The sequence below is a fragment of the Stegastes partitus genome, unplaced genomic scaffold (assembly GCF_000690725.1).
Source record: "Stegastes partitus isolate 25-593 unplaced genomic scaffold, Stegastes_partitus-1.0.2 Scaffold1038, whole genome shotgun sequence".
Taxonomy (NCBI): domain Eukaryota; kingdom Metazoa; phylum Chordata; class Actinopteri; family Pomacentridae; genus Stegastes; species Stegastes partitus.
In genome coordinates, this window is record NW_007578769.1 from 188,061 (window position 1) to 198,415 (window position 10,355).

Here is a 10,355-nt window from a genome sequence, read left to right on the forward strand (position 1 = left end):
AATGGGTTTTTTTTGTCACTAATTAGGTCCTGACAGATGTGTTGAACTCATCTGTCCTCCAAACAAACTCACCTGCGTCAAATACTGTTTAGCAGCAGGCCTGTTTTTCCAGGTTTTTGTTAACAGAGCAAACACTTTACCTCCTAAAATTAAAAAAAAGAGAGGAAAGAATGAGAACATGCAAACAGAATCTGTTTAAGTACTTCAAATATCCTAAGTTTAAAAAAAGACACTGGAGAGTAAATATGACATCATTACTGTATTTGTGTGTGTTGGGAGGGCACCTGAGCCAGGTAACGCACAATTAAGAGAAAAATATGCCGCAATGAGTGTTTAATGTGGAAACACACACTGTACTGCTGTAGAACCTCAATTAAAATGTCATTCTGAGGTGTTTTCAAGTAGTTTTCTATAGAAGAGCATTGTAATCTCACCTAAAGCAGGCTGTCATTGGTCTCAATGAGGCAACACGGTTTGTTCATACAGTATGAAGGGAATCATTGGATTTGCTGTGTTTCTCTCCATCATTATGGCTCAACTGTAAATCAGAGATGGATGGTTTACTACAAACATTTATCATATATTATAAAAATTTAAAATAGAATCTGTAAAATTCTAGGTTGATATACAATAATAGTAATAACAATGATATTAGTAATAATTTTTTTTTTAGATTTATTTTCTTCTGAAATTGACCCACTTTTAGCAGTTTTTTTTTGCAAAATAAAATTTGACGCTGTTTGAAATCATTTCTGAATATGGGTCATTTGAAGCATTAGGAAAAGTGAAGCAGTCATGGAAGAAAAAAAAACATCTTTAAACAAACATTAACCCCCAAAATTTGTCTTGTCAAGTAGCTCTATGTAAATTCTTTGAACATTTTAAAAAATCTGCGTATATTTATTAAACAAATATTGCCTCTCATAAGTTATATTTGGAGAACCATTTTTAAACTCTCTAAAAAGTATTCTAGTCATGAAGCTACATGTTTCAGAAAATACCACTAATTGATGTCTGCATTTTAATTTTTTTGTTAAAAAAATAACAAATTCAGCTCACCCATAATCATAAACTATTCGAGTTACTTGTCCAATATTGCAGATTCTAAATAAATGACATGAGAAAAACCGGTAAGAGGAAATTCACGCTAGTATCTTTAATCGTTGCTGAGTTGTTGTCATGCAAACAAAGCCCCAAATTTTAATATGTCAATAAGGTGCTGATGGTGGGTTGACAGGCAGTTTCTTTTTTAAACTAACTTGAAAGTTTTTGATATATATACAGCAAAAATGTAACAAATATCTTTATACATATCCATATTTTATGCTCTTAAACTTTCAGGCAAATCAGAGATGGTCGAGGTTCTAAAACTGTGGTGATCTGAGATGGAGTGAAGCTGTTGTGTCATGTTGTAAGGTCCTGACCTCACCATGTGAAGTGCCCTGGGATGACTTCTGCTGTGAACTGCATAAATCCAACTGAATTGTTGAGACTGTGCAGAAGAAGCATTTGGCCATGGTGGCATCAGTGCCAAGCTCTAGGATCCTCTTTGTATCCTATAGTGTGGGAGGTCCCTGCTATGATGTCTTAATATAATGTTGAAGTTTACGCACTTGATGCAAACGTCTGACTGGAGAACCACATATGATGACTGAAGCCACTTGGTCTGATGCCACCTGAGGAAAACTGTAGTCAGACCACCACATCGTCTCCCCTGGTGGTACAGCAAAAAGACAATAACAAAACCCACGTCTGACTCAGAACTCCCTCGCCCATGATTCACCTCTAAACATTTATCTGTCTGCATGTTTGAGAGGTCCCTTTAACAAACACACATCCATAAGGAGTGTGTCGATTTTTCAGGAGGAGCTGTCAAAGCTTTGAGAAGAAGCTGGACTTGGCGGATCAGACCATGTTGGCTCGTTTAGCCACACAAGAGTAACATAACATGAGTTTGTGGAGACACATCTGGATGGCAGTTCCACTGTGGTCTGTCATACTACAAACACTGTGTGCCCCTATGTATACACTGTAAAAAAAATAATCTGACAGCAAGTGCCAGAAAAAATACATTAAAAAAACAGTGGAAACAACAATAAAAAACTGTGAAAATGACAGTGAATATCTTTGAAATAATTATATTTTGGCTTATTTTCAATCAGTAAAACTGTGTAATTTTACTGACATTGTAAATTATGAATTGCCATTTTTAAAAATACTGATTTCTTTGTTTTGTTGTTTTACAGTCAACATGTAAATTAACACTTTTTCCAGTGATTTTACTAGATGTTATTTGTAATTTGAAACTTAAAATTAAAACAACAGTTGAAAATGATGCACCATTTTCCAATCCTTATATTACATGATATTCAATCCATATCACAGAAAATATCTGTAAAATATTAAACTTTTTGATGACAAAAGTACAGTAAATACAGTGTCAAGACATTAGACAGACATTTTTGAAGTTGACATTCTTCACAGTTTTGGCATGTTTTTGTAAGATTAGCACGTTAATTATTACAAAACATAAAAAATGTGATCTATATGATATGCATATTTATTTCAAATAATGTCAAATATTTGAAAAAAATAATTTTTGGCTGACTAAATATTGTTTTTAAAAAATAGCATAATTTTAATGTCAAACCGTATAAAAGGTTTGTCAATTACCATTTGTAGAAATACACATTTTTGATGATGACACTATTTACAGTTTTGGCCTGTTTTTGTTTTTTTTTTATTATAGAGCCAACATATAAATTAATACTTTTTTCTGTGATCTCACTAGACATCTGTATTTTAAGAGAACAGGAAAACCTGCAAAATAAAGGAAAATTGTTCAAAAACAATAGTTTAAAAAAGCATATATATATATTTGTACAGTGTACATATGATGACATTGTGTGTGCTATCCTTAGGTGTCCTTTAAGGAAGGACACTAAGAGGAGGAAAAATCCCCGAAGTGATGAGGTTGAGCCGACATTGACCCGCTCAGCAGGCTGCTTAACAGTCACCATGTTGTTGAGGGTTAAAGGATATGTTCAGGATTATGTTTTGGTGTGTCAGACTTACCAGGCAGGCTTAAGCACCGGATGATGGCTTTAGACATCAGGGAGGGTTTGCAGAATGGACTGAAGATTTGCTTCTAGGAAACATGCCAGCATAGGCCTATTGTTCCTACATTAGAGCACTGGGGGCTACCAATTTACTTGATAGCTTTAGCATCTATTTGCTACACTTCAAACTCCACCGAGGGGCTTCTAATCTGTCAGAATCTGCAGGTGTGACGCATCCTCCCAATAAAATGCTCCATCAGATTTAATATACAGCACACCACTTGCTGTTGCAGTATCCTCCATTGTTCCATTTTCTCTTAAAATAAACCAAAATGTTCCACCGAGAGCATGAAACTAACATTAGCATAAACACAGACTGCAGCAGGAGCACAGTCAGAAACTGTGAGGCTCATTAACACCTAAACATGATTACAATAACCTGTGCAATTAAGTTTGCCAAGTGTCTCCACTTGGTGGTCGATGGTGTAAATACCAACGCAACAGCGCACAAACTCCTAAAGTCTGTATGAGGTCATACAGAATAAAGAATTGATTAAATGTGTACACCTCAGTGAAATCTGCAAACTTGAACAGCTTCATGTCTCAACAACAAGATAAACACACTCCCACTGGTAAAATGATCAGCTTCAGTCTCTGCAGTCTTGCTAAGTTTTTTTTCTTAGCCTGGGGTTTGGAACAGCAGTGTTTACTCGAGGTTTTATGCTCTTCTTCTTCCAGCTTGTGAAGCCCTGTGGGCCACCTCCAGGGGGCTTAATATTAGTGTTCAGCTCCATGTAGCGCACACATGAAGGGAAGAACACAAAGACCTACAGAGCGATTGTGCTGGCGCTGGTTTTTTTCAGGCAGCTGTTTCAGCTGAGCTTGTGTCTGGCAGAGCAGGTTTGGTCAGAGAGAGTGGAGGGCTGAAGTCTGCTTACAGTAAATCAACCTCGCAGCCAAAACAGGACATTTTGGTGCTGAAGACATGACAGACAATAAAATCTACTCCACCAGGGGCTCTGTGATGAAGTAGGACTCCAACATTCTTCAAAATATTGTTGTAGCTGCAACAAAATATTGGCTGTTTGGTCACAGGGAGGACCGACATGGAAGCTGACCTGGGGGGAACTCGTCTTTAGACTGAGGTCAGATGAAGACAAGGAGTTTGAAGTCAAGAAAACAGACTGGCCATGTCTGTGACAAACAACATCTTAAGACTAAAACTGATGTTCTATTACCTTTTTTTTTTTAAACATATATTAGGGATGAAATGTCAACAGCAGCCCAACATAAACATAGAGGCTCTCCTCTCTACAGATATTGATGTAAATTTGTTTCCATATTAGTTTCTGATCTGCTCTAGTTTAGTTGAAAAGTTCCTGAAGTTTTGTCCTGTAACTATCGATCACAGCTGAGTGAATAAAGGCTCCACAGTTGCACCAGAGAGTGCCGAATTTTTAGTCTTGTACAGAATCTAGTTACTGTGAACTGTTTAATTTTTAGCATCTTTTTTAAACAAAACATGTACAATGAAGTAACTTTGAAAAAACCATCACAGCTTTAAGCTTAAATGGGCTGGGTTTTACAGTGGAAAGCCATGTCAGAGATATGTAGGACCATCAGAAAGCTGAAGACAATTCTATCTGTTTGTACAGTTTCTGGCTCATAAGTAGCGTCATTTTGAATACTTGTGCTTTTCCAACCTGCTGGTGCTTTTGGGGCTTTAGAGTGTTGCAACAAGGTAGTCTAATGGCTGAGGCTAAAACTAAGAATAAAACAAAACAACCTCCGCCTTGTGCTCTAATGCTACGTATTGATCCCACTGAACTGAAATATTAATATTAATATCAGGTAATGTTGTCAGTAAATCTTGTAATGAATAGCTCGTTCTGCTCTTTCTAATTCAACCTGTGTAAAGACAAGCTGGGCAATAAGGCCTGAATCATTTTTTCACAGCAGTCAGTCAGTGGGACTGGACGTTTCCACTTACATGTGGAAATGAGGATTTAAAAAAATGCCATGAACAAGCCACATACAGTAAAACTTGTCAGCGGTACTTAGGTTTACTTGTTATGTCAGACTGTAAGAAAACATCCTCACAGCAGATACTAAACAGTGAGCTTTCCTTCCACTCACTCCGTCTGCACGGGACCTGCTCAGATGATGATGGACAGTATGTGGAAGTTTCCACTGCAGACAAACATGGCTCACTCTATGGCAAGCCCCTGTTGTCTCAGTCCGACTGGAACAACCCTGATGGTGGACTCTGAGTCCTCACGGTTTGCTCAAGTGTCTGCAGCCAGACTTAGCCTACACTGTAAAAAGAAATGTGCAGCTTCATAGAATTTTTCCTTTTAATTTTACATTAATATTATTTTGCATTTTTGAAATACACTAAAACTTAAAAAAAAAAAAAAAAAAAAGTGGACTGTGAGTTTACGCTAATGTGAAATAACATAAAAAATAGGTTTTATGAAATATACAAGATTTTGATGTAAAGTTACATGTATTATACTTGATATGTGACATAAATGATCAGATCATTTTTGTAAATATAATCATAGGTATTTGTTTAATAAACAAGGTTTTGCACTCTTTCAAAGGTAAAGCCATTAATTTTATAGGTGGACAATTTTTTTTTAAATATTAAAGATCTGTCAAATATACATTTAAACATAAAGTTACATTAAAAAGAAAAAATACCTACACTAAATATGATCTAAAATTCTTCTTGCTATTTAAGCCTGAATTGCTAGTTTTAAAACTGTATTTTTGACATTTACAAAAAGATTTTCTTTTACATAAAACATATCATAAAATCCAACAAATAACCACATTTATGGGTAATTTCATTGTTTTTACAAATGTAAATAGTCTTTGTTATACATTAAAAAGCCCCTCAAAAATACATATCATGTACATTTAAGGATAGGATCAAATATGATTTATTTGTGGAAAATGACATTTATTTTATTATTATTATTATTATTACTTTTTACAAGAGGGATACTTTTCCACAACCAGTTTACTACCAAATAAGCTAGCCATTCGCTGTTTGAGGCTAATTCAACCGTTGATCTTTGTTTGAACTCTTTTCTACTATCGTCCACTGTTTCCAAGTGCTGCTCAACAAGAATAGTTGGATTTATGGTGTTTCTTCTTATAATATAAGGTAGCCTGAGATGCCTTATATTGTGAATTCTGGCTTTATACGTACATTTTTTATTGAACTGACTTCCTATACATGCTGACTAGATCGATTACTGGGTTACTTAAACTTTGACTGTGCCTTCGTATGTCCTCACATGAGGGGTGACATAAATAATAAGACACAGTAGTGTTTTCAAACTCTTAACGTGTAGACTTCAACCTTTATTGAAAGTGTGTTCAGCTGGTTAGATAGCGAAGCACAAATCAGAAGAGGGAGAGTTAAGAGGATAACAATTCATGATTGCATATTATACCTGTGGTTGCATGTATTCCTCATTAAAATGCTGGAGTTCAGTTATAACTGAACCTTTGTCTCACTCCTCACTTTGGTTATTTATCTCTCCATTTTCAAATTTCAAATTAATGGCCTTCAAAGAAATCTAGCATTGTGAAGCCATGTTTTTAGTTCAGTTTATCTGCGTGTGTTTTGTTTTTCCAGCCTGGTTTGGAGTCTCTGTCTGCCTCCTGAGAGGACCTGCATAATGAAGACCAGAGAAACGGTTGCCATGACGTTATAAATTCAATAAAGAGCTTAGATGTGAGCTGCTCTGAAGTGCCCAGAAAAAAACAGAGAGCCACAGCTTTACAAGGGAAAGACGGGACAGGACTGTTAAAACTGGCAGAGGCTGCCGTCACCTCGGTCCAACATCACACACACTTACTGCATTGCACACAATCCACAGTTGTCTTTCTCTTGGCATCAAATACAGGCAGACTGAGCTGTGTGGGTGTTGTGGAGGGTAAAACCACCTGAACTCAGTTTACACAGCTTTTTTTTATTTGCAAAATAGTTTACCTACATTGATTTAAATCCCTTATTCTGTAAATGTAAATAATGTTTACGTGATTACAAGAGAATCTGGTCAGCAAATCCTTTTGAAAAGGCTGAAAATAAATTTGTATTTACTTTCACCTTTCTATTTACACATTAGTCTGTGTTCTGTCTTGTGCACTTTGCTGTGTTGAGTCTGCAGTGTTTCCTCAGGCTGCTGTGTGCTTAGAACCTCCAAACCCAGCAGTGGACCTGCTGTTCATTTGGTTCAAGGAGAAAAACTGTGGAATCGATTCCTTGGGCACAAAAAGCTGCTGTGTTCAGTACTGGACAGACACTCAGTTTAGACATAATGACAAATCTTGATGTTTAGCAGGAGTGATGTTGAACATGTTTTGCATCTTACTTTTGCTTATTAGCATTCAACGTGTGCAGCCGAGACTGACCTGATTATTATTTCCTTTGAAGATGTTTAGCCATAAAACAAAATACTCTACAAACTCAATTTTAAAGTGATGATGGTGCAAAAGGAAAGTTAAGTCATCTCCAAAGTCAGTGTGATTCATCATATGTGAAACAGCAAACCATCGAACCAGTCAGGGAACCGCAAAAGTCAAAACGGGTCATCCTCTGGGCAAAATGAACGTCTGCAAAAAAACATGGAAGCTGCTAAAATATTTCGTTTTGGATCAAGGTGGTGGATCAGCTGAGGGACTGACGCTGCCACACTTTGGAATGACGCCACCAACACGGCTAAAAAACGCTAGTATTGTGTTAACTTAAAGTGTTTCTGTGTAACATTCATAGAACCTTGTCATTAATAACACAAGTGGCTTTTGGCTGAACTGCAGTCAGTAGCTTGTTGTTCTCACTATAAAATAACAAAAAAGAAGAAAATTTGAGACAGAGGAGCAACACATTTCCTAAATTCTGTCTGAACTGACATGGACTGACCCACGTGTAAATTGCTTTGCCTTCTTACACATAATACCTTTAACTGGGGAAAAACGCTTCTAGATTACAAACATCTCATTTCTAATTGAATACTTGCTTACAGATGTCAAAGTAAAGCTTTGACAAGGCAGTGGAGTCACAGTCTCACATGTCTAACCAGAGCTTTGGCCTCCTCAGCTCTAGCAGCAGCACACCTGCAGCACATGCAAACCTCTGCTGCGTGTCTGTCTGTCAGTGCATGTCTGTGCACAGAGCCTTCAAACTGAGATGGTGTTTAACCTCCGCCCTTAAAAACACAAGTTCTAGACGTTCAGACAGGCTGCTTGCATGACTGACGTCACTGCTGGCACTGCAGCCCGGAGCTGTCCAGACAGAGACGACAAAGCCATTACTGAGTGTGGAAATCTCAATTAACACTCAACGGAGCAGAATTTACAGTACAGAGACATTTAAACTTGAAACACTACCTTTCTGTGAATATAATTACATGATAATACTATTAAAACAGTTTTAAAAAAAAACCTTTTTTCACCCTTTTAAGTTGTTGATCTTTGAAATGTAATGCTCCTCAACATCTAGGCTCTATGCAGGTAAATCAGTCAAAAATGCAAATGTATGACAACTTATCTTTCAAAATCACTGCAACAGACCAACAAGTGAACTGTTACCAAGATAAAGGAGCCCCACTCCGCCTATATAGCAACAATGAACAAATTAGGAGTCCTAAAGGAGTGTTTAGAGAGATTTTATAGCAACACTACCCCATCTGGTGGACAGTCTGTCTGTACCGAGTCTGTCCGGCATCACAGCGATGCTTCCTGTGCCACAGGCTGCTCCAAAGCAGAATATCTCCACCCCCATGCTTATAGCAGGTAAGATGTTCTTTCCAAAACCATTCTGGCTTATTCAGACGTTGTTTTGCACACTTCAGAAGTTGACTTTTGCGATGCGGCCACAGGTAAGGTTTCCCTCCATATATAGACCTCAGTGCTGCACTCCTGTGTCAGCTCAGCCTTCCTGCAGCTCCTTTCCAGTCATTTTTAGGGAGATTTTTCCTTTTCCTTTCTTCTCAGCATCCTAATCACAAAGTTTTCTTCCAGACCTTGTCTTGACTTGCACGGTTTCCTGCTAACTGCCATCTGTTAACGACATTTTGGCAAGCTGAAAGCACTTTGATACCTTTTTATAGCCTTCCCCGCCTTTGAAGGCATTAATTAGCTTCACTTTCAAATCTTCTCTGTGGTTGTTGAGAAATACCACAAAGTTTGATGAGTCAGAGAAATTATCAAGCTCTGGAAATGTCATTAGCAACTCCTAATGATGATTCTTGACCTCCACTCCCTAAGTTTAAACAAGTCAATTAAGACCTATAAAGTTAATTAAGTTCTTTTCACAAGTGGAACGGTGCCCAAACTTTTGCATGTGCTGGCTGCAATACGTTTTGTTTTTTTTTCACAATGTCCAGCACATGGTATATATAAATAGCAAAACCTACTATTGCATGAACATGTCTGCACGTCTGTTTGCTGAAGATTCACTTCAACAATCAACTGAATGTGTGATTTGTTGCAGAGATCCTAAACCTGCAGATACAAGTGCATCTGATGTACCACTGGTTTATATACATTCAGATTAAAGGAGCTATTTGTGTTTTTTTTAATCTCATATAGTTCAACCTAAATGTACACATAATCTACAGTCATGATGGCTCAGGGACAGAAGTGTAACGGTGACAAAGGAGAAGAAAATGATCTATATTATTCTAAATAAATCAGTGTTTTTAACTGTTATAACAAACACTTGTCTTCAGTGGTGCATCTTAATGTATTTTGTTATGGCAATAATTTTATCTCATTAAAATAACCTATTTTGTGTGTTTATTATTTTTCAATATAATTCTACAACAATATGACAAAGACTCAAAAAAGCCTGTGATGCACTTATTGTTTTCCTTGCTATATCATTTTTGCTGCATTATTTAGTGCTCCTCTAATACTGTGTAAAGATAGATATAAGAAGGATTTGAATTAGCTAATGTAATTACTAATAGTAAATAAACTGAGCACCATTTTGCACCGTTGACCTAAAGCTGAACCACCATCTCTTTCCGTAAACAACTGTGAGGAGTGACTGACTTTCACTGCTGCTCTCCAGCTCAAACCAAAAGTGAAAGCTAACAGTTTGTGTCAAAAAACTTAAAAGCTCACTGCTTCATTGTCAAATGAATTGATATGAATAAGTGTTTATTTTTATATGTTTTGCAGACTGAATGTCCTCCACAGCACCTCCTCCTCTGTCCTCTCCGTCACGTATCAGCCCGCCTTTGCAGTTGCCCAAATATAAACGAAGTTTCTTGGCCC